The 26,212-nt window shown below is 47.3% G+C and overlaps 1 protein-coding gene across 1 annotated transcript in view; it reads left to right on the forward strand.

Annotated features, from left to right (window-relative positions):
- The window catches only part of LOC138757507 (RELT-like protein 1), a 279,768-nt gene extending 258,857 nt beyond the window's left edge, over positions 1-20,911 (forward strand). Inside the window, exon 10 of the mRNA XM_069924976.1 lies at positions 20,501-20,911. The gene's annotated coding sequence lies outside the window, so the exon portion shown is untranslated. The remainder of the gene's footprint in view (positions 1-20,500) is intronic.
- The last annotated feature ends 5,301 nt before the right edge of the window (positions 20,912-26,212 follow it).

The following is a 26,212-nucleotide window of genomic DNA, read 5'->3' on the forward strand; positions in this document are numbered from 1 at the left end:
GCTCCTGGTACATAAGACAGAAACTCTTGGAACAAAAAGTACCTGATCTGCAGAGGGTGGTTGAACTGTGAGATACTAGAGCTGGCCCTCCAAAACTTGGATTATTATTATCTGCCTCTTGGTTGCCATGAATGCCTCTATCTTGGGATGGAGAATCATCCCACACCATGAGCGACTGGTCGCCCACACCATCCCACTCCTTTGGTGACCTGAACTCAGCTGCCATTGCTGGTGATCTTCCCAACTGCTACTTCTGAGGAAGTTTCCTGAGGAAACACTGCCCTGCCAAGGAGGCGGTATGCACTAGATAAAGGGACATTATGCCAAGGTTTTCCAGTCCAAACTGTCTGTGAAACCTTGCAGCGCCGCATGTGGACTGTCACCGCTCTGGACAGTGTGATCAATGGCATCTCCTCTACAAACCACTGCCATCTTGGACCGCATGGCAAATGTCATCTTCTCAGGCATATGACACCATGAGGGAACAGAAAGGATGACCATCTTGGGACTGAGGGCAGCCAACTCAGGATCGTGAGCGCCATTGGACTCAGATAGCGAGCCTATACTGGCCTCCATCACCCTGAACTTGCCGGGTCCATGATGAATGTCCAGGTAAATGGGTGTGTTACCGACTGTTTATTCGATGACAGGAGTAGAAAAAGTTTCATTTACCCTGATACCGCTAAGCACCTATCCCTTAAAGTACAGCCTGTCAAGCACAAGATATCAGATGGGCCCAAATCACACACTGCAGCCATCTGTGGGTCCTGACCATTGGAGGCATAGCTTACAAACATTTCAGGCTACTCATCATGATACAACTCTGTGCCTCCTGTGCTACTGAGGCTGGACTTCCAAAGCCAATTTCAGAAAATTGCATTGAAATTCGATGGGACCCATGCCTCCACTCACCGTCTGCAACAAACAATTCACAGACGGCCTTCTGCGTCTGACCTGTGGCCTATCAACCCTCAAGGTTGACTCCATCCCCCCCTCAACTGTTCACCAACTTCACCCCCAAGCCAGTGGCCACCAGGAATAGATGGTATTGTGTGGAAAACAAGGCATTCATTAAATTGGAGGTTCAGCGCTTGTTGGGCAGGGGCATAATTGAAGCCAGCAATAGCCCTTGGAGGGCGCAGGTGGTTGTGGTAAAGAATGGGGAAAAGGATAGGATGGTCATAGATTACAGCAGACCATCAACTGGAACATGCAACTCGATGCGTACCCCCTTCCCCACATATCCGATATGGTCAACCAGATTGCACAAAATTGGGTATGACCTGAAGTCGGCATATCACCAGCTATCTATCCACCCGGAGGACTGCCAGTATACTGCATTCGCAGCAGATGGCTGCCTCTACCACTTCCTCTGGGTCCCTTTCAGCATCTTCCAGCAGGAGATGGACCACATGGTGAATCACTATAATCTGCAGGCCACCTTCCCATACCTAGATACCATATCTGTTGCCACGACCTGTAAGATCACAATCTAAATCTCTGTAAATTCCTCCAGGCAGAAAAATGTCTGAATCTTACTTATAATGAGGACAGATGTGTATCCTGGACAGCACGACTAGCCATCCTCAGATGTGTGGTCGAGAACGGTGTCATTGGCCTTGACCCCGACCATATGTTGCTGGAGCTAACTCTCCCACATATCTTCAAAGCACTGAAGAGATGCCTCATTTTCTTCTCATATTACGCTCAATGGCCACAGTTATCAAGGCCCTCCACAATATTTTCACACTCTTTTGGTACCCCGGCTTCATCCACAGCGATCGGGGGACCTCATTCAAGAGTAATGAGCTGCAGCAGTAGCTATGGCCGGGGCATCGTCACGAGCAGGACCACGAACTACAACCCTAAAGGGAATAGGCAAGCGGAAACAGAGAAACAGTCTGGAAAACCACCCTCCTGGCACTGAAGTCATGGGGCAATCTCCCAATGGCAAGAAGTCCTCCCAAACACACTCCACTCCATTTATATATGGCCAATAGCAACAAGCCTCAGTCTGCATCAGGGACTTCGCTGCTCACCTGGCTTACATCCCCAGGACTAGTCCTACTTCAGAAGCACACCAGACAATCTAAAACTGATCCACTGGTCGAGAGGGTCCTCCTTCTCCACATTAACCTCTTGACAGGCGCGAGGACATGGTCTCAATCACTTCAACCGCCACTGACTACCGACAGACACTACACCCCCACCCCCCCCACCCACTGCTACCTCAGGGGTTCCTGAGCCTGTGGCTGATCATTCTCCACCCCTGACTACTGTTGTTTCCCATGATACACCAGCACCACACTCCCTTACCCCCTCACCTGTTTCCCCCCCTCGACAAACTGTAACTGGTGATGACAGGCCAACCCTACAACCTTCTCAGGATGCTATGGCAACACCCCGACCATTACCACGTTGTTCACTAAGGCAAAGGAGACCCGCTGACACACTTAATCTGTAAAATGTATATTTGTATCATTTTTTTCTCACTCTGCAGGACTCTTCCTCAAAAGAAGGGGTGAATTTGGTGAACCATTGTTGGCTGCTGCCGGCTGGACACGCCTCCCAAGACAAATGCTACCCATAGTCTTTTGCAGGCTCCTCATTCCACTCTGCCTTGATCAGTCAATGAGGTTGGGCGGCTGTTCCAGTCTATAGTTAATAAAAGCTTGTCAGTTTCACAACTCCAGTCTTTTGTGATTATTGACGGTGTGTCAAGTACATAAGGTCTAACAAGCTAAAGTAGAAGAGAAAGTAAAACAGAAACAGTATCATGATAAGACTGCAAAAGCCTACCTGTCCTGAAGCCTGGAGTTTAAGTGTGAATCTGAGAAAACAATTCTGGCACATGGTCCATGCAAGGATATGTGCAAGAGGAAATAGATCCTCATTCCTACCAGATCCAGACAGAGAGAGGGACACCTCTGAGAAGGAACCACATGGATCTACGACCACAATCTCCAACCCATGGTTGTGACTGGTCACCTGTCAGTACACAAAAGGGGCTAGCATATGAAGAAAAGAAACATGTTGTTTAGAGTTCACAAAAAGTCACAATGACTAACGCAGCAAATGGAAGCAATACACCGGTGGAAACACATACCAGACCAAAAAAGACTGTTAAACCATCTCAGAGACTGATTGAAAGCTCTTGAGTGGAGAGAGACTGGCCACAGAATATAGATACCCTTGTTATGCATGAAAGATGTGTTATTATGCGTGTATCATAAAGAACTACATTTCCCAGTAAGCAATGCAGGTGGTTGGCAGGGGAACAAAAGTAGACTAAGAGAGAAGTCGAATGCATTGTTGGTTCAAGCAGCTCGAAAAAATAAATTTGTTTAAGCATTTAACCTATGCAAGGCTGTTATTCTTCAAGGAACAAGCATAACACTTGCAACCTGACCAAAAAATGTTTATACTCACTCTTTGCCTTTCCTTTGATAACTAATTGTCAATCAAGCTGGGACGTGGCAGCGAGGTCCTTGGGTCGTAGGTTTTATATCGGAGTGGCCTTCTCCTATGCAGGTTTCTTACCCGGGCTGGAGGGGCCTGGCTCCCCTCCTAGGTCGGACCATACCTGGTCGCAAATCACCTGTGGACATGGCCTAGGTAAGTTTAATTGGGTTCTCTAACTACCTCTGAGGTAGGTCAGGGACCCGGTTGGATTCTGACGGGGTTGACCGAGTCACACCCTTTCTTACTGCTGTGTAACTGGGGTGTAAAATGTAAAAAGCGAGGGGGAGGCGGCGGCCCCAGCCTCGGCAGAGTGAGGCAGGCGGAGGCCCCGGTCCGGGCAGAAGCGAGGGGGAGGTGGTGGCCCCGGTCCGGGCACAGGGAAGGCGGCGGCGGCCCTGGCCCTGGTCCGGGCAGAAAGAAGGAGGCGGTGGCCCCGGTCTGGGCAGAGGGTAGGCGGCGGCGGACCCGGCCCCAGTCTGAGCAGAAGGTAGGTGGCGGCGGCCCTGATCCGGGCAAAAGCGAGGGGGAGGCGACGGCCCCGGCCTCAGTAGAGTGAAGCAGGCGGAGGCCCCGGTCCAGGCAGAAAGAGGGAGGCGGTGGCCCCAGTCCGGGCAGAGGGTAGGCCGTGGTGGCCCCGATCTGGGCAAAAGCGAGGTGGAGTCGGCGGCCCCGGCCTCGGTAGAGTGAAGCAGGTGGAGGCCCCAGTCCTGGCAGAAAGAAGGAGGTGGCAGCCCTGGTCCGGGCACAGGGAAGGCGGCGACGGCCCCGGCCCAGTCCGAGCAGAACCATGGGTGTAAAGGGTGGGGCCAGTACTGTGCACACTGCACTCCACCTTAAAGCTCCTTTGCACAGGCCCGAGGACAGTCCACGTCCTCCCCCTCCATGTCCTCCCCCTCAAAAGATGCTCACAAACTCAAGCTAGCATGCTGGAACATCAGAACCATGCTAGACAAGGCTGACAGCCACCGACCTGAACGTCGGTCTGTCCTCATCGCACATGAACTCCTCAGACTTGACATCGACATAGCCACTCTCAGTGAAGTCTGCCTTGCAGATGTAGGCAGCCTCCAAGAACGTGGCGCGGGCTACACACTCTACTGGTCTGGCAAGCCTATGGATGAATGACGCCTATCTGGTGTTGGCTTCATGGTCAAGAACTCCATTGCCTCCAAACTCGAAAACCTCCCGACAGGCCACTCGGACCGGATAATGTCCATGCGACTCCCCCTTCAAAACAAGCGTCGCATCACCCTCATCAGTGTCTATGCTTCAACCCTCCAGGCGGAACCAGCAGAAAAGGACAAGTTCTACAGTGATCTGCGCAACCTCATTCAACGCACCCCTACAGCCGACAAGGTTGTCATTCTTGGCGACTTCAACGCTCGCGTCGGCAAAGACTCAGAAACCTGGCCAGGAATCCTGGGCAAGCATGGTGTCGGCAAGTGCAACGACAACGGGCGCCTCCTGTTGGAGCTCTGCGCAGAACAGCGGCTTGTCATTACAAACACCCTTTTTCAGCAGAGGGACAGCCTGAAGACCACCTGGATGCATCCCCGATCCAAACACTGGCACCTCCTGTTCTACGTCCTGGTGCGAGAAAGAGACAAACGAGATGTGCCCACACCGGAGTCATGCCCAGCGTGGAATGCCACACTGACCACCGGCTGGTTCGCTGCAAGTTCAACCTTCACTTCAAGCCAAAGTCCAGGAACAGTAAAGCCCCCAGAAAGAGGTTCAATGTTGGAAACTTGCAGTCAGACGAAGTGAGAGGAAACTTCCAGGCAAACCTCAAAGCAAAGCTCGAAGATGCAATCCGCTCATGGACTCGTCCCCTGAAACCCTCTGGGATCAGCTGAAGACTACCATACTGCAATCCACTGAAGAGGTACTGGGCTTCTTCTCCAGGAAAAACAAGGACTTGTTCGATGAAAACAACCAGGAAATCCAGGAGCTGCTGGCAAAGAAGCGAGCTGCCCACCAGGCTCACCTTGCAAAGCCATCCTGGCCTGAGAAGAAACGAGCCTTCCTTCGCGCATGCAGCCATCTTCAGTGCAAACTCCGGGAAATCCAAAATGAATGGAGGACTATCCTCGCCAAACGAACCCAGCTTAGCGCCGACATTGGCGACTTCAGGGGTTTTTACGAGGCTCTAAAGGCTGTGTACAGCCCCTCACCCCAAGTCCAAAGCCCGCTGCGCAGCTCAGACGACAAAGTCCTCCTCAGTGACAAGATCTCCATCCTCAACCGATGGTCAGAATACTTCCAATCTCTTTTCAGTGCCAACTGCTCAGTCCAAGAATCCGCCCTGCTCCAGCTCCCTCAACAGCCCTTAAGGCTAGAGCTGGATGAGGTCCTCACCCGGGAAGAGACATAAAAGACAATTGAACAACTGAAAAGTGGCAAAGCAGCAGATATGGATGGAATCCCCCCACCCCCCAGAGGTCTGGAAGGCTGGCGGCAAAACTCTGCATGCCAAACTGCATGAGTTTTTCAAGCACTGCTGGGACCAAGGAAAGCTGCCTCAGGACCTTCGTGATGCCATCATCATCACCCTGTACAAAAACAAAGGCAAGAAATCAGGCTGCTCAAACTACAGGGGACTCACGCTGCTCTACATTGCAAGCAAAATCTTCGCTAGGATTCTCCTAAATAGAATAATACCTAGTGTCGCCGAAAATGTTCTCCCAGAATCACAGTGCGGCTTTCACGCAACAGAGGAACTACTGAAATGGTCTTTGCCCTCAGACAGGTCCAAGAAAAGTGCAGAGAACAAAACAAAGGTCTCTACATCACCTTTGTTGACCTCACCAAAGCCTTCGACACCGTGAGTAGGAAATGGCTTTGGCAAATACTAGAGCGTCTCGGATGCCCCCCATGGTTATCCAACTGCACGAAAACCAACAAGGTCGGGTCAGATACAGCAATGAGCTCTCTGAACCCTTCTCCATTAACAATGGCGTGAAGCAAGGCTACGTTCTCGCACCAACCCTCTTTTCAATCTTCTTCAGCATAATGCTGAAACAAGCCATGAAAGACCTCAACAATGAAGACGCTGTTTACATCCAGTACCGCATGGATGGCAGTCTCTTCAATCTGAGGCGCCTGCAAGCTCACACCAAGACACAAGAGCAACTTGTCCGTGAACTACACTTTACAGACGTTGCCGCTTTAGTTGCCCATTCAGAGCCAGCTCTTCAGCGCTTGCCGTCCTGTTTTGCGGAAACTGCCAAAATGTTTGGCCTGGAAGTCAGCCTGAAGAAAACTTAGGTCCTCCATCAGCCAGCTACCCACCATGACTACCAGCACCCCCACATCTCCATCGGGCACACAAAACTCAAAACGGTCAACCAGCTTACCTATCTCGGCTGCACCATTTCATCGGATGCAAGGATCGACAGCGAGATAGACAACAGACTCGCCAAGGCAAATAGCGCCTTTGGAAGACTACACAAAAGAGTCTGGAAAAGCAACCAACTGAAAAACCTCACAAAGATTAGCGTATACAGAGCCGTTGTCATACCCACACTCCTGTTCGGCTCCGAATCATGGGTGCTTTACCGGCATCATCTACGGCTCCTAGAACGCTTCCATCAGCGTTGTCTCCGCTCCATCCTCAACATTCATTGGAGCGACTTCATCCCTAACATCGAAGTATTCGAGATGGCAGAGGCCGACAGCATCGAGTCCACGCTGCTGAAGATCCAGCTGCGCTGGGTGGGTCACGTCTCCAGAATTGAGGACCATCGCCTTCCCAAGATCGTGTTATATGGCGAGTTCTCCACTGGCCACCGTGACAGAGGTGCACCAAAGAAGAGGTACAAGGACTGCCTAAAGAAATCTCTTGGTGCCTGCCACATTGACCACCACCAGTGGGCTGATATCGCCTCAAACCGTGCATCTTGGCAGTTCACAGTTCGGCGGGCAGCAACCTCCTTTGAAGAAGACCGCAGAGCCCACCTCTCTGACAAAAGACAAAGGAGGAAAAACCCAACACCCAACCCCAACCCACCAATTTTCCCCTGCAACCGCTGCAACCGTGTCTGCCTGTCCTGCATTGGACTTGTCAGCCACAAACGAGCCTGCAGCTGACGTGGACATTTTACCCCCTCCATAAATCTTCGTCCGCGAAGCCAAGCCAAAGAATTTTCAATCAACATTAGAATACCCTCATCTCAAAGTCTTCTTAAAATCCAAAGTAACATTTCCCCCAGGTACTCCCTGCATCTCACATTCTCCATCAATTTCAGCAAATCAGCAAGCATATTATTCCTTCATAAATCTTCTTAAACATACATTAAGAATGAGTCATTTTATGACTCCCCCACCCCTGCCTGAACAAGCCTTGCACCAGCAGTTTAGTTCAGTTGCTGCTGTGGAAGCTATTGAGTCGCTCGAGGATCCAATCTAGAACAAATATGGGAGTGGCCACTTTGTTTCACCGAGGCAGAGGAGAACTTGGCCATTTCAGAGACTAGAACTTGATGAAGCATGCAGACACCAGAAAGATATTCCTGCACGTTCAGAGACCCATGAAGATGTTAAGTGCATACGTTCCCATGGGTGGAGGTGATCTGAGATCAATGCCCAGAGGGATCCTGGCCCTGCAGCCATGAGACGTGCTGTGATATCACATGTTCAATCAAGGTAAATGAAAGTATCACCAAATCCCAGCTACCAGCAAACTGTTGAAATATTCACACACCTACCTTTCTCCTCATATGCATCTCATGCTCTTCAACCATGGTACAAAGGTATTCTCACATATTTTGATACTGCAATGGAGGATTACCTCCAGTCACTGTCTGCAACAGCTGATGGCAGGGCAACCCTTCCACATCCAGTGGCTCAGCTGGAGCAAAAGGTCCAGGTGATCAAGGGTTCCAGTGCAAGATGAGGCAGATCACAGAGATGAGGGGGATGGTATGCTCAATTTCCATCTGCCTTCACTTTCAGCTTCTCCCTCACCTCCCAATCTCTTAGTGTTCCAGCACTTAGATGGTTCAAGCAGGCCTCTGTAGTATGGTTCTTCCAATGAACAAACAAATACTCTTCTCATTCTAGTCAATAATGTGATTGAAGTGATTAGGCCCTTGCACTGGAACCACAGAATGCAGAAAGAGAACGGCATTCATCAGCCTTGGACTGGGTCTTGTTTGTGGAGTAGAGGATAGTTCAGATCTGGGTTCTGTACATGGTGAGTCATTAGGGACAGATGTGTTATATTCGGGGAGAGGAAAAGGGTAGATCGTGATGTAACAGAAGATCTCTTCTGCTCCAGATGATTCATATGAGGACTTTGATGAGTAGCCCATGGAGGTAATTAATGAGAAACTACATTGAGAATCTTGCAACAAAAACTGACAGGGTTAAGGAGCATTGATGGGTTTGGCTCCAACCTTTGTATCGATCCTAGTAGTCAAGCTTCCCATCAGAAAGGTGGTAGCCAGCAGTATGTTAAGGATCCAGCCATGACCATAGCAGCCACTGCAGTTCAGGCAGAACATAGACAGTGTATGTGTGCTGCAATGGATCCACTGCTGTCATCATCATGGCTCTTAGTTCCACCATGGACTGGGTTTTTGAGGCAAGAAAGGCAATACTAAATCTGCCCATCCAGTAGATTGCTAGGACAGCTGATACCTGTACTTGGGCTCATGCTTATTTTCCTCTGAGACGGTTAAACAATTGTCTTCCTGATCCAGTGTCCCACTTGTCCTTGGGGAAATCAAACACTGCTGTTTTGGACAAAGTACTGACATTGTGAATGAGCAGGAACCAGGAAAAAGAAGGTGTACTATATAGTTAGATGGCTTCCACATCTCTTCTTCTTTTCTTCTTCTTTGGCTTGGCTTCGCGGATGAAGATTTATGGAGGGGTAATGTCCACGTGAGCTGCAGGCTCGTTTGTGGCTGACAAATCTGATGCGGGACAGGCAGACACAGTTGCAGCGGTTGCAAGGGAAAATTGGTTGGTTGGGGTTGGGTGTTAGGTTTTTCCTCCTTTGTCTATTGTCAGTGAGGTGAGCTCTGCGGTCTTCTTCAAAGGAGGTTGCTGCCCGCCGAACTGTGAGGCGCCAAGATGCACGGTTTGAGGCGATATCAGCCCACTGGCGGTGGTCAATGTGGCAGGCACCAAGAGATTTCTTTAGGCAGTCCTTGTACCTCTTCTTTGGTGCACCTCTGTCTCGGTGGCCAGTAGAGAGCTCGCTATATAACACGATCTTGGGAAGGCGATGGTCCTCCATTCTGGAGACGTGACCTACCCAGCGCAGTTGGATCTTCAGCAGCGTGGATTTGATGCTGTCGGCCTCTGCCATCTCGAGTACTTCGATGTTGGAGATGAAGTCGCTCCAATGAATGTTGAGGATGGAGCGGAGACAACACTGGTGGAAGCGTTCTAGGAGCCATAGGTGATGCCGGTAGAGGACCCATGATTCGGAGCCGAACAGGAGTGTGGGTATGACAACGGCGCTAATCTTTGTGAGGTTTTTCAGTTGGTTGCTTTTCCAGACTCTTTTGTGTAGTCTTCCAAAGGCGCTATTTGCCTTGGCGAGTGTGTTGTCTATCTCGTTGTCGATCCTTGCATCCGATGAAATGGTGCAGCCGAGATAGGTAAACTGGTTGACCGTTTTGAGTTTTGTGTTCCCCATGGAGATGTGGGGGGGCTGGTAGTCATGGTGGGGAGCTGGCTGTTGGAGGACCTCATGACCATGGCTTCCACATAACTCATATGTAATTACCACAGCAATGTCCAACCTTGCTTTTCCTGGTGATACAGGCTGAGACATCCCTTTGAGATGGGAGGAAGTTTTTGTGAGTTGCTACTATTGAATTTGAAAGTGGTACACATTTCAGGCATGGAGCCAGTGATTCATTAGTTGGACCAGCAACAGGCCATTTAGTGCGGAATGGGGTGCAGCATTCTTTACACTATTGAAAGCTTCCCTAAAAAGTCCAAAAGTTGGAATTTCATTGTGAAGGCCTTGGAGGATGCATGGTTTGGGGGATCGTGACTTTCACCTCTATGGCCAGAAGGGTTCAGGCACATGTAGAGGTTCTATCTCTATGTAGTGTTGCACAATGACCTGGACATTTCCACAAAACCTATCATTTGTGAAAGGTTCTTCATGTCCATCAAGAGATGGTCAGCACAGAACATTTTGCAGGCACTGTGGGATAAAGACACACTGGATCTTGTGGCATGTTTCCTTGTGCAGACTGTCCAAATCATTTGGCAAAATACCTCATCACCAGAACTCACCAACAAATACCAAGACCTTGCTTGGCATGGTGGAGAGAGAGGCATCCTATGTCACATCCTTCCTGTCTGGTCAGAATCCCATTCCAAAGGCATTCGCAAAGGTTGCAATGAGAGGAGACAGTTGAAAAGAAGATTAGAGCAGAATACAAACTGCCTTGGCCTAGTTCCCCTTGAGTAGCCACTTATTAGATCTCAGATCCATGCGCTGTTCACAAGATCACATACATATGAACAAGTGCTGCTGAAAGATAATCAATTCAGTGAGAAATGCTCTGTGCTTTGTCTGAAACATTTTGATCTTCCAGTACATAAGGGACATTCAGGCTACAGGAATACATATTGAGTAGCTTACTGAAGCTCAGTGCAACCAACCCAAAGGCTTTGTGGAGAAGGAATGTAGTGTTATGGGTTATATTATATTTTATATTATATACAAATGTCTTTAAAAGAGATAGATTGTGGGGGTTTAGTGTAGGTCACTTCACAAAGACATTTCATTTGAAATGCAAGAGCTATGCATGAGCAGAGACTTCATGTCCACAGTGACTTAACATAAACTTGGAAGAATGGCTATAGAGACTTCACAAGTAGGTGTTAATTGGACTGATGTTGTGGAATAAATGGACTGTTGTCTTTAAAGCAACAGATGTCCAGGCTCAGAAACTGATTCTGGTGCCAGCATTCTGTCTGGTTGCAGTTTTATTAGGCGCACATGGTTTGCAAACAGAGAGAGAAAAACATGAGAGAGAGAGAGAGAGAGAGAAGTCAATTTTTTAGTAGCTTTTGGAGGCTGCAATATGGCAAGCCGGCAGGCTTGTTGAAACCCCTATTTTGAAGACGGGTTGTGAGTCCTGAGTTCAGTCTATTGAAAACCCTTGAAGTCCTTATAAGAGGACATGGCTGGCTATACTGTTTCTCCTGAATTAAGGGAAACAAGAGGAACCCTGAGGTGACCTGGAAGAAGAGGTTATCATTTGGAAAACCCATGATGGGACAAGTTTCTTCAGCAAGATACTGATCGGCGGAAATCAGCTTGTGTGTGTCCAACAAGCAACAAATCTCTCTCCGAAACCAACAGGAACCTTCCTGAGTGGTAACCACTTACCTTTAAGCACCAGAGTCTGGTGAAAATTCATAAATGTTAAATTCTGTGAACAGTATAAGAATTGCCTGATACCAGTGAACTTGAAGGAGTGAGAAGTGAATGATTGGACTATTAAAGCAAAGAACTTTCCTGAACGTACATACATTACACACACGTGCACTTAGAATTAGAAGGGGGTTAAGTTACTATTAATAAGTTAAAGTTTGATCCTGTTTTTATATTTAAAGAAAATTAAAAGTAACTTTTGTTTCAGTAACTATTTGTCTTGCAGAAATATTCCTTTGGCATAATTCTAGAAATGTCATGAATCCAAATATGTTTGTTTTTGCATCAACAAGCATCATATTTTCTACTTGGAGTTGCTTGTTCAATGTACTTATTTTCTCAAAAATGTCCATCAAGTAACTCACATAAGCTTTGCCATCTCTTGTTAGCAAGCCCTTCATTTCAGGTTTGTCCTTCAAAATCTCACTGAGGAGATCAAACAATTCCATAAACTTTTTGAAGCAGTTTCCCTTTGACAACCACATTACTTCAGTGTGAAACAATAATCATACATGTTCTGCATTTTTATCGACACAAAACAGACGTTCAATTTGACATTAGCTTTGATGGCAACTGAGTTTTCTCAGTGGATAACGCAATGCACAACCAACATGTTTGGATTTTCATCCTTCATTAATTTTAAACATCCTGTTTTTTAACCCATCATAGCAGATGCACCATCTGCAGCACAAGATACAATGTTTCCTTTTGGTATTTCATTTTCATCCAAATACTTTTTGAGCTTGCTGTAGATATCAACTGCAGAAGTGATTGTTTCTAATGGTTCACAAAACAATATCTCTTCTTGAAACTCTTCCTGATCAATATATCTCACGTATGCCAATAACAGACCCTCACTGTACCGTATGATAGATTTATCCAGTTGTATTGAGAACTTTAATGATTTCAACATCTCAATAAACTGTTTTTTCAACATCTTGACCCACATCATATATTCTGTTGCAGACAGTGCTATTACTCAATGGCCTTGCTTGGACATCTTTGTCATCCTTTTACAGAACTGTTTTAAGAAACAATGATATTGCAAGTTTAATCAGTTCCTCCTCAATTGTATGATTCTTCCCATGTTTTGCTATCAGCAGAGAAATTTCATAACTAGCTTCAAAAGTACGATTTAGGGCTGTAGTTTGCGCAGCGAATAATGAAGTAATTTTGGATCTATTTTTAAACTTCTCTTTCAGTGATTTAAGATATTTCAATTTTGAATTGACATGGTTTTACCCTCAAACAAGCTTCAAGATGGCCTGCTTTCATTGATTCAATTGTCAAAGTCTGTTGGCACAATAGGCAAAAAAGTGCACGTTCATCATGTACAGCAGGTATAAACCCAAACTTCAAGAACTCGACTGAATATTGATGAACCTTTTGCTTGGTTGGTCTGCTCATTTTGAATATACAACAGGGCAAGCTCCAGAAACAGATTAATCAATATTTTATTATGTCTTAAAATTGAAAAATGTAATAAAAGTAATGATCGAATCACAGGAAGAATACTGACCCTAAAAAAAAAGAAAAAAAACATTAACGTGGTTTCTGGCATTTTTATTCTCACAGAGAGTGCATCAAAACTGCACTAGCCTCGTGCTTTACTTTCTGGGGTTCCTATTTTTTTCAGATTTGGGTGTCCCCCTCACGCTGGCATCTGGGGTGGACTCCCCTCCTCCCCCATCAATACACTTGTGCCCAAAGATACATACAGATACAGGTCAAACTCACTATTGAGCTGGAAAAGTAAAAGGATATGGACAGAGACATGATTGTTCAGATAATTTGGATCCTTGTTGCCAAGGAGATCATTTAGAATGGATGATAATAAGACCAGTCATAAAAAATATAGTTATAATGTTAACCAAGGATGACAACAGTTAAAATAAGAGAAACAGCAAAGAAACATCAGAAGAGCAAAAACACATTATGAAAATAAAAAGAACAAAGTGATTTTACTTGGAAGTTATCACAATTATGTTGTACCGACAGTGTTGTCAGGTCACATCTTTCACGTCAATATAACGAGTTTATTTTTTCAAGCCAACTTTTTAATTATTTCCCAAAATATTCCTACGCCACACCAAAATATTCTTAAGCCCCTCGCCCCACCAAAACATTTCCACTTCCCACCTTGAGAATCTATGTTTTATGTACTGTTGAGTTCTTCTCAATGTAGGCAAAGAAGGTGTTCAGCTCATCAGGTAGTGAAGCATCATAGCCATTTATGGGGTTCACCCTCTCTTTGTAGGATGCAATGGCCTGCAATCCCTGCCTTAGCTGGCAAGTATCTGTCTCTGTCTCTAGCTTTCTCCTGAATTGCTTCTTTATTGCTGAGATAGCCTTCCACAGGGGGTACTTGGTCTTCTTGTAGTCATTTGGATCATCGTATTTAAACATCCTGGATCTTGCCCTCAGCAGGTTGCGAATCTCTGATTCATCCAAGGCTTCTGGTTGAGGAACTCCTCGTATGTGCACAAGGGCACACATTCATCCTCGCAGGTCTTGATAAAGTTGGTGACACATGTTGCCTATTCATTCAGTGCTGAGGATGAGTCTTTGAATATGGTCCAGTCCATCGATTCAAAGCAATCCTGCAGGCGCTCCTTCCTGTCCCTCAACCATATTCTCACTGTCTTCACCACTGATACCATAGACTCTGCTTGTATGCCAGAAGTAGAAGTACAGCCAGGTGATTGTTCTTACCGAAGTGTGGTTGTTGGATGAATTGATAGACATTCTTCATGGTGGTGTAGTAGTGATCGAATATGTTGGCTCTTATGGTTTTATAAGTGCTGGTGGTAATTCCTGATTTAAATCCCCTATAATATGTGGTATCTTGGCTGCTGACCACAGTGCTCAGTGCCTTCAGTGCTAGCTGAGGCAGAATGTACACCATGACCAGGATAATGGTGGTGGACTCCCTTGGCAAATAAAATAGGTGGCACTTGATCACCAGATGTTCCACATTGAGAGAGCAGGTCTGGGACATAACCATCATATTTGTGCACCACGTTGAATTGATGATGTCACAAACACCGCCTCCCTTTGTTTTTCTGACCTGTTGGAGGGTGTAGCCCACAGGCTTGAGCACCATGTCTGGAATGTGCTTCTGTGAAGCACATCACACAGCACTCCCTCATGTCCCTTGAGTGGATGCTGAGGGCAAGAATAGATGCACAAGCCCTGAAGTCTTCCTGATTATATTGGAGGTTGGGTTGCCAATGGATTGAATAGGAATCTGTGCAGCTCCAGAGATCGCGGGAGTGCTGGAGGTGAATCTATGGATATTCATCGTCTCTGAAGGGACTCTCTTTTGCTTTTCTTTCTCTTATTGTTAGGAGAGCTGGGTAATGCTCATGACAATTCTTTATTTGCCTTATCGTGGACAAAAGTTGAAGTAGATCATGTATATATTTTTGTATATTGCTCCATGACAATAAAAAGGAACCTTGAACCTGAAATGTTAAAATAACATTACAATCCTATTACTCTTAACAGCTTTCTGCAATTTCTCTACATGTTTGCTTCTCTAATTTCTTCTGACTGCTGTGGGGAGGGGACCTTTAGTACAATTGCATCATTATTTCTTGGTTTCATATATTTGATCTCATTGGATGATTCCCCCAACTGCTATGATATGCTCCCTCATCAAAAGCACAACTTCTACTTCCCTCTAACCTCTATCTCTCACACACCTGTACCCAGAACATTTTGCTGCCATGTCTGCCCATACATTAGCCATGTTTTTGTAACAGTTATAATGTCCCAAACATAAGTACTAATCAATATTCTGAATTCACCTGTCAGACTCTGGCATTAAAATAAATGCAGTTCAGCTAATTTAATTTTCCTTGCTTCTTTCCTTGTCCTACCTATCCTACCTACTGAACTGGCCCTCTTTAACTTGTATATTTGCCTTAATTTCTCACCTGTCACACTATTGCTTTGGGTCCTAACCTCCCACTCCCCACACCACAACAAACCCCCCACCATCCCACCCAACTAATTAAAATCCTCCTGAGTAGCAGTAACAAATATCCCATTTAAGTATATTGGTCCTGTTCCAATTCAGGAACAACCAGTTCCTCTTGTACAACTGAGAGGTAATTTTAGATTAAAAGGTTCCTTTGGCCCACCTCCAAGATAATTTAATGTATCCATGCTGCTGATCAGTAATCTTCGTTAGTTGTCACACTAACTAGAAATACATACACTACCGACAACAAACTGACAGTGAAAGAGCTTCCGAGGCATGGATGCATCAAATAAACCCATATTACATGTACGGATTATTTAATAATTTTCCACTACCCTCGACTTTCTTAATATTTGCTGGTATTTATTTTTTTAAAAATCCAACTGCTTTTGTCTCAAATTAATTTTTCTTTCCCATCTGGAGAATTATTGAAACAATCCACATATTTTATCTAATTCTTATTTTCTTCTCTTTAAAGACATTTCCCCTTTTCCTTTGATTAAAGCCAATCTCCCAATTCTTTCGTTACCATATAAGACGGCATTCGGATAAGACAGGTCCCCACTTTCAGCTTGAATTTCATGCTTTTATCATATATTGGGTGCATAACTGCAGTGAACTGGAATTCACTGGTAGGGTGATTTTGCTGATGGCTGGCTCCGCCCCCATCTACCCACATAAAACCCTGGTTTCCCGCCTAAACCCAGAACCTTTCTGAAGACTACTGTGAGACTCTACCCTTAGTTATAAGCTAATAAGAAGGTTCTCCCTCCAGTCGTGAGAGCTTTTATTCACACTACAATTTTATTTTCGTATTCCCGAAATGATGGAAGTGCTACTCAAGCCAGGTAGACCTGCTGATAGACCCTCTGTCTCTCGACGTACTGGCTAGACTGCTTTCAGTCCTACCTGAATGCGACCAGAGATGTCTTCCACACTGATGAACTTAGGAGGTCTGCACTCATTTCAAGGTAGGAACGAAAGAGTATGCAGTCATCAGGGACTGCACTACATATAACGCTGCTATCGAGGAGTTGAAGGCTGGGTACCTGAAGTTGCAAAATGAGGTCCTAGAGTTGCACCGACTCGCTTTACGTTGCCAGGAGAGACCATTGATGATTACCTGCTGGATCTGTGGATGCTTGCTAAGAAGTGCAGGTATGAAGTGGCTCTGGGCCGCATTCATGAAGAAGAAAATATCTAGGATACCCTGATTGCATGGGTCCGCTCGAGGTACATGAGGCAGGGACTGCTTGAGTCAGGTAAGAAGGACCTGGCCAAATCGTTGGATCAGGCCAAGCTTGAAAATGATGACCTCAAAGCCAGCGAGCTTGCTCACCCAGGTGATCCTTTCCAATGACTGGCTGCTCCTGCTACCCCAGCTCTAACGACTTCCGCTTCCCACACTAGGGAGCAGTTCCGTGCAAGGGAGTGCTTTTTCTGCAGCAAGAGCCAGTATCCGTGATCTTGTTGCCCGGTTAAAGACTCAGTGTGTTCCAGTTGTGGCAAGAAAGGGCACTGGGTGAGGGTTTGCCACATGAGGGGAAGCCTGGGGTAGTCCACGGCCTGCAATGCTCATGGATCCGATTCCAGCACCAAGCCATCTGCCCCAAATTCAACCAAACCCACTTGCTGATGGAGGGAAATGAGGAAACAGCGCAAAAAGGCTCAGTGACCATCTTGCCGTGACCCAAATTCAAACTCGGTGCTATCGTCGTCAGAGGAGGAAGGAGGGTGGCCATCTTGCCATGCCATGAGGTCGACGCCATCTTACCCATACCGGGCAACCCAGGATGGGGCCACTCGTGTGAGGAGTATGGAGTCTCCGAGTTCCTAGCCTCAATGGTCCTAGATCAGGACTAACCTCAGCAATTCAGCAACTCCATAGTGACTGTGAAGGTAAACGGACATTCCACTAAATGCCCAATCGATACAGGCTCTACTGAAAGCTTCACAGACTCACAGATTGTACAAGAGTACAACCTAAAGATGTATCTTTCCAATAATCGTATATTCCTAGCGTCTCATTCACATTCTACGCATATTCAACAACATTGTATAGTGCACTTGTCGTTTGAAGGGGGGGGGGAAATTTGTAAAATACACCTGTATGTACTTGATGAATTATGTGTTCCAGTGCTGTTAGGTCTGGACTTCCTGTGTCACCTTAAGAGCATGACTTTTGAGTATTCTGGTCCCCTCCCCCTGTAACGGTTCGGAATGGAGGGCCTCTAAAATCAGAACCCACATGCAGCTTCTCCACACTTAATATCAAACCCCCACCTCTCTTCCTGAGTCTGTCCTCAGACTGCAAATCTATTGCTACCAAGAGCAGGAGGCACAACACAGCAGACTGAAATTTTATAAAGTCTGAGACACAATGTCTGCTCAATGAAGGTATCATCAAACCTAGCACCAGCCCATGGAGAGCAAAAACATGTCCAGTCTAGTAATTGACTATAGCATAACTATTAATCGGTACACACTCCTGAACGCATAACCCCTCCCTCGAATTTTGGACATGGTGAATGATATTGCACAGTATCGACCACTGACTTGAAAGCATCTGATCACCAGCTGCCAATCCATTCTGAGGACCATCCATATATGGCTTTTGAAGCTAACGGTCATCTCTATCAATTCTGGAGGATCCCTTTCTGTATTACTAATGGGGTTTCTACAAGAGGCAGATGGACAGAATGGTGGATGAATATGGGTTATAGACTACCTTCCCCTATCTTGATAATGTCATCATCTCTGGCCATACCTTGGAAGACCATGACGGCAACCTCCAGAACTTTCTCCATGTGGCGAAAGCCATGAACCTCACTTATAACACTAACAAGTGTGTGTTCAGGACTAAATGGCTGGTTATCCTTGGCTTTGTGGTGGAGAATGGCATCATTGGCCCCAACCCAGATAGGATGTACTCTCTGTTAGAGCTCTCTGTTCCCAGGACCACAAAGGCTTTGATGAGATTTCTGGGGGATTTCTCGTATTATGCCCAATGGATCCCTCAATATGCTGATAAGGTTCATTCTCTCTTAAAAGCCACTAATTTCCCCCTCTCGGCTGAAGCCCAAAAGGCTTTTAACTACCTCCAAAATCGCATTGCGAAAGCAGCCAGTGGACAAGAATGCACCTTTCCAAGTGGAAAGCAATGCTTTAGACGTAGCCCTGGTCATTACTCTCAACCAGGCGGGCAGGCCGGTTGCATTCTTTTCTCAGACATTACAAGCCACGAGCTCCAGAACCCATCTGTGGAAAAGGAGGCTCAAGCCATTGTAGAAGTTGTGAGGCACTGGAGATGCTACCTGGCTGGTAGGAAATTTATGCTCCTCACTGACCAGTGCTCTGTCGCATTCATGTTTAATAATGTCAAGAAGGCCAAAATCAAGAATGACAAGATTGCTAAGTGGAAGATCGAGCTCTCCACCTACAATTATGGCCTATCAGCCAGAAGCCCTTAATGACTCTCCAGATGCCTTATCCAGAGGAAGCTGTGCCTTTGCACACACCAGCCAACTGCAGTCTCTGCATAATGAGCTTTGCCATCCAAGGGTTACCCGCGTGGCTCATTTTGTCAAGGCATGCAATCTGCCCTACTCCATGGAAGATGTCAAGGAAATGACCAGGTTTTGCCAGGTCTGCGCGGAGTGCAATCCGCACTTCTACCGTCTCGCCCCGCACCTGATTAAGTCATCCTGGCCCTTCAAATGGATCAGTATCGATTTTAAGGGACCACTCCCCTTCACAAACAGGAACACTTTCTTCCTCTGTATCATTGGTGAGTACTTCTCCTTCCCTTTTGCCAACACATGCCCAGACACGTCCACTTCGTCAGTCATAATGGGCCTAGATTCTATTTTCGCCCTGTGTATCCCAGCTATATTCATAGTGACTCATCCATTATGAGTGACAAGCTATGTCAGTACCTGCTGGCGAGGGGCATCGCATCCAGCAAGACTAATAGGTACAACCCCCAGGGGAATAGGCACATTGAAAAGGTCTGGAAGACTGTCAAACTGGCCTTGAAGTCAAAAGGCCTTCCAGACTCATGCTGGCAGGTCGTCCTTCCTATGGTGCTCCATTCCATCCGGTTGCTACTATGTACTGCGACCATCACTACTGCACATGAGCTCCTATTCAATTTCAAAAGAAGGTCAGCATCAGGAACTACACTCCCAACCTGGCTCACCACTCCTCATCCAGTCCTTCTCAGAAAGCACGTGAGGAGAACCAAAGCCGGTGGAAAGGGTGAAACTGCTCCACACCAATCCTACATATGCTTATGTGGAGTATCTGGATGGCAGAAAGGACATCGTCTCCATCAGAGACATGGAACCCACCGGAACAGAGGGTCCGTTGCCTTAACTGCCCTGCAAGTCACGGAACTCATTCTCACCACTCCCAGTCAGGGCCTCAGGGGATCCAGTTCAGGAGGAAAGTGCATCCCCTTCCACCATTAAGCCAGAGTCCCAGCCTGCCTCTCCTCCCTCACAAGGGGACCAGAAGACCCAAGGTGTCCCTGGTGCTAAGGCGCTCCACCAGAATCTCCAGACTGCTTAAATCTGTAGATTTGTAAATAACTCTATATTTTTCGATTTTTTTTCTGAACCCGTGTTCTCTGTTTTCATTCACAGACCCTAAATTGTGCAGGAAGGAGTAAATGCAGTGAACTGGGATTCACTGGTAGTGTGTTGTGCTGATGGCTGGTTCCACCTCCCGGCTCCACCCCCCACCTGCTCACGTATAACCCTGGTTTCCCGCCTAAACCCAGAAAGTCTACTGCAAGACCCTCCCCATAGTTATAAACGAATAAAAGTGTTGGTTTTCTTTCCTGTCGTGAGAGCTTTTATTCGCACTACAATAAGACAACTCCCTCCCCCCACAAAAAAAATGTATGTTGACTGAGCTGGTGTCGTGTTGACTGAGTTGTTGGGTGTGGTCGGAAGGTGGATGTTATAATGGACCCTCCAGCAAAACAAAGAAATTATGAAGCAAATTTTAAGTTAAAAGTCATTGAAGTGGCCAAGGAATCGACCAACTGGTGCTGCTGCGAGGTGATTTATTGCGGGACACCGATGACAAAATGGAGGCCAACTCATCAGATTCAGACTGGGACACCAGAAACTCCAGAAGTGTTTTCTGAATTCTTTGCCTCAATAATAGTGATAGGATTTTAGATGTGTTTTTTTACAATAAAAATTTATTTCTAATATATTAGAATCTTAAAAATTTGTTGTAGTGTGGGGTCTGGGTGGGTTATGGAACCAATCGAGTGGTATTTTTTTGGGTGCTTCAAGGGTTGTCTTATATGTCAAAATATATGCTATGTACCTTTCACTTGATGTGCTCACGTCTTTTTGGATTCCACGATAACTAAAGTTGTGTTAACACATCAGAAATTCCTTTCTAGCACTGGCTTTTATTAGTTGGCCCAGTTAGAAAGTGTTGGGATAGCAAATCATTAATCTCTGAACCTGGGAAATTTAGCACAGTATGTCGGTTTTAGCAAAATTTCTTTGAGGAATTAGCAACTTGTCTTTTGTATGTATGTAAAATACAACCTCCTATGTTCTATTTTATTTGGTCCACGTCAGTGTCCCCATAATTTGTGCTATACCTCACAAAGTGGGATGTGACCAGTGGGAATTTACAAAGATGTGCTGGACATGGTATAAATTAAGCTGAGTAAACCACCTGACATCCTTGCTCCCCTCTCCATTTATAGCACAGGGATTAACTGCGAGAAGCAGCACTTCATTCATTGACTAATCTCCCACCCTGAGAAACAAGGAATTAATTTAGAGGCCGAGTTTCTTAGAAAATGTGTTTGGTAAGCTTTTCCTATTTGCTTGTAAACAGGAATTTGAGTGGCAAATGATTGCAGTGCTTGTGTGCATGGTCACCTCATTGAAAACGAACTCTGGCTCTTCCTGATCAACAAACGTTTGCCAAGCCTTTGTTGCTTTAGGTTCAAAATAGTTAAAAGGTGTAAATAACATTTCAATTGAATGTTAGCAATTTCTGGATGTAACTGATTTTGATATATCTGTAATTAGGGTTGATAAATAATAAATGAATCTATTTTATATATGAAGGATAATTAAAACTAAATTTCACTTATGCAAGTTCAATAACTGAGACAAAAAAAAACTAGAAATTGATATGCACTTGAGCTCAGAACTGTGGCTTTGGACATTGCCTGCCTCTCATACTGTGAAACACACAAGGGAAAAGTCAGCAGGTCCAGGGTCCAGATCCAGAGGATGAGTCATTGGGAGCCTAGTCAGGACCTTGAATTGGGAGGGAGGGGAAAGTTGTGAGCCCAGTGCTCAGACTCTTGCCGATCAGAGGTTAGGTAACAGTGTTAATCATGGTCTTGTTATAAAAGGGGTGGGGGGGGGGGGGGTGCGGAATGGGTTGGGGATGTAGATGTTCAGAATTTAAACTCCAAGATGGAGGGTGCCTCTGTGATTAATGTCTAGCTGGAGAAAGAAGTGACTGGGGAAATGGGAAGTGAAGATAGGAGGTGCTCAGAGTTTGTTGTTGGGAGGTGAGATTTTGGCTGTGGGGTATTGGGCTAGCCCTGAGGCCACGAGAGATGTGTAGGGTTTTACAAAGATCAAATAAGTTACAGAGGTGAAAGGTGACCTTTCCGTGTCCCATTTTCTGAGCTAGGGTTAGATCAGCTCCATGATCTTAATATCACATGAAATAACTGCTAAGGGAGAAGGACCATGAAAACAATAATGGGCACTTCTTGGAATAATTTAGGCTGATATACCAAAAGAATACAACATGGTGATTGACTACACCCCCTGACAATATGTAGCTGATGTATGACATGCACAAGAGTGAATCGTGGCCTGACGTTCAGTTCAGTTTATATTTATTGTTACATGCACCATGGCACAGTGAGAAAGTTTGTTTAGCGAACAGTCCTGAGGGACATCCCATACAGAGTACAGCAATGTTCAGGTGTTTGGGGATGGGTGAAGTTTGACTTAGAAATAGTTGCAATCATATTTTTATCTGAGAAACAAGTGATTTTCAGACATGTGATGCTGAAAATAATGAAAAGCAACATATATTTAAATGATACTGTGGTGGTACACCACCGGCCTACTGCAGGAGGCAACCTCTGTACCTGCAGGAATGTAAGGGGACAGGACAACACCTGGCTGGCTGTCAATCAGTTGGCCTGAATGGATCAAGCCCCACCCGGTTGGGTGTCAATCACCCTCTGGGATATAAGCCTGCGTCGGCCTCCCGAGGCCTCACTCAGAGTTGCTGCAGCTACAGCCAGCCTGGCTCTGTGGAAGTCTTTGTGGATTAAAGCCTGCTGTACAGTCTTTACCTTGTGTGTATCTGATTCTGGCTAACAGCGCACCACAATTTAATCCACAGAATGTTCCCACGGCGGCCATGGAAAAACTCGAGCGCAGGGAGCCTCGAAGTCGACCCACGCCACCCGCAAGCCCAGACACGCTTCGAGATCTGGCAGCACGCGGTCGAGGCAATCATCAAGGCACACAAAGGCGGCATCCTGGACTCAGATCGGAAGAGGTTGGTCCTACTCCGGTCAAAGCTGGGTCCCCACGCCTTCCAGGGAACCAAAGACTGCTCCACGTACAAGAGTGCAATGGACACTCTCGAGAAGTTGTAAAAGCCCCCCATGAATCCTGTCTGTGCAAGGTACCTCCTCAACACCTGAGCCCAGCAACCTGGGGAGATGGCTGAATCTTACCTGGGACACCTGCGAGAGTTGGCCCGACCATGTCTGGCTGAACCCTGGGTAGGTGCAGAAGAGGTCAAGAGGCTGATCCAGGACACCTTTGTCTGAAGGTTATGCTTTACGGCCATCCGGCAGAAGTTGCTGGAAGACAATATCTATGCCTTAACCAAGATGATGGAAGTGGTCCAAACCCTGGATGCGGCAGCCCTGCACATCGGTCTTCGATTCCAGGTTCCCCTAGGCTCCTTCATGGCCCTCTCACACTGCAGCTGCAGCCCCAAACTGAGGTGGGGAGGAAAACATCACTGCAGCAGGTGCCCGGCGCCTCTGTAAATACTGTGAGTCCTGGTGTGGGTCAGACCGACGATCGCGCCAACACTGCCCGGCTAGGAACCAGTACTGTTCCCAATGCGGCAAGAGAGGCCACTTTGCTAAAGTGTGCCTCTTAAAACCAACCAACAGCTCAGCGGCCCTCTATGACCTCCCCACCTTCCCCGCCGACCCCTCCACGTGCACATGCTGGGCAGCACCATTGTCCCAGCTACAACTTCCACCTTCCCCAACTCCAACGGTACACCATTCGGCTCCGCCAGCGACGATCGCAGCGTGTGCCCCAAGCACCCGGACCAGCCCCCACCCTTGCCAGCTCACGATGTGACGTCACTTCTGGCAGATGTACTGACATCACTGCCGCCGGCTTCCCCCAGCACAACGAACACAACTGGGGAAGGAGGCCATCTTGGGCCAGGCAGTGGCCTACATGGAGGGACCCCGATGGCGAGGAGAACAACATGGTCAACACGGGCAATGACCAGGCCACCTCTGGACACCATAAATCGCCAAGCACAACCGGAGAGCAACAACTCTGACCCCGAGATGGTCCTGGCTGCCACCACGCTGACCAGGGACATTCCTCACGACCTTGGGCACTCTATGATGGAGATGCAAGTCAACGGGCAGGTAACAAAATGCCTGTTTGACAGTGGCAGCACCGAGTGCTTCAATCACCCGAGCGTGGCCCACTCCCTGAGATTAAAAGTCCACCCCACCACCTGCTCGATTGCCCTCGCCACCAAGGATAAGACTGTTGGTGCCCTTGGGCTCTGCTCGGCCGATATAACTGTGGGACAGGAGACTTACACGGGGTTCAGGCTCCTCGTCATGCCCAAACTCTGCGCCCCAGTCCTCCTGGCCCTAGATTTCCAGTGCCACCTGCAGAGCATCACCCTTGCCTTTGGGGGGCTCCAACCTCCATTCACACTACACAGCCTGCCAACCTACCAGGCCTGGCCAACCTGCAGCCTCTCCACACTACGCATCACCCCACAGGCGCTCTTCCAACATCTTACGCTAAGCTGCAAGCCGATCACTGCCAGATGTAGGTGCTATTGTACCGCAGACAGAGAGTTCATCAAGGTGGAGGTGTGGCGACTCCTTGTGGAAGGTGTCATAGAGCCCAGTTACAGCCCTTGGAGAGCCCAAGTCCTGGTGGTCAAAGGGGGAAGTAAGCCGAGGATGGTCGTGGATTACAGCCAGACCATTAACCGGTACACCCATCTGAATGCCTACCCCTTGCCTAGGATCGCCGACATGGTCAATGAGATAGCACGCTACCGGGTTTTCTCCACGATTGACCTGAAGTCGGCATATCACCAAATCCCCATCCACCCAAAGTACAAGCCCTACACCACCTTCGAGGCAGACGGGTACCTGTACCAGTCTGCCGAGTTCCCTTTGGGGTCATGAATGGAGTCTCCGTCTTCCAGCGGGAGATGGATCGCATGGTAGACCGGCACAAGCTAAAGGCGGCATTCTCGTATCTGGATAACATCGCTATCTGCAGCCATGACCAGCAGGACCACGATGCTAACTTGGAAAATTTCCTCCAGATGGCCGGGGAGCTGAAACTCACTTACAACAAAGAGAAATGTGTGTTTAGCACCACCCACCTCGCCATCCTGGGATATATTGTGGCCCATGGGGTCGTTGGCCCAGATCAAGAAAGGATGCGCCCATTAATGGAACTACCTCTCCCCCCACGCTAAAGGCCCTTCGCAGGTGCCTATTACTCGCAGTGGGTTCCTTGCTTCTCGGACAAGGTCTGCCCACTGGTCCAAGCCTCAACTTTTCCCCTCCCACCCGAGGCGCAAGCAGCCTTCATCCGCATCAGTCAGGACATTGTGGACGCCACGATGCAGGCCATGAATAAGGACTTCCCCTTCCAGGTGGAGAGCGATGCTTCCGAGGTACCCTCAACCAAGGGGGGCGCCCTGTCGCTCTCTTCTCTAGGACCCTCCACGGCTCCAAGCTAGGGCATTCCGCCATTGAAAAGGAAGCCCAGGCAATAGTGGAAGCGGTCCGCCACTGGGGCCACTACCTGTCTGGCAGGAGATTCACCCTCCTCATGGACCAGCGGGCCGTGGCGTTCATGTTTAACACTACCCACAAGAGTAAGATCAAGAACGACAAGACCTGCGCTGGAGAGCCATGCTGGCAACCTACAGCTACGATATCCAGTACCGCCCCGGGAAGTTTAATGACTCCCGCGATGCCCTCTCTCGGACCTGCGCATTTATGCACGACGACATGCTGCAGGCATTGCATGAGTCCCTCT

This window comes from Narcine bancroftii, chromosome 3 (assembly GCF_036971445.1).
Source record: "Narcine bancroftii isolate sNarBan1 chromosome 3, sNarBan1.hap1, whole genome shotgun sequence".
In the NCBI taxonomy this organism is placed as follows: domain Eukaryota; kingdom Metazoa; phylum Chordata; class Chondrichthyes; order Torpediniformes; family Narcinidae; genus Narcine; species Narcine bancroftii.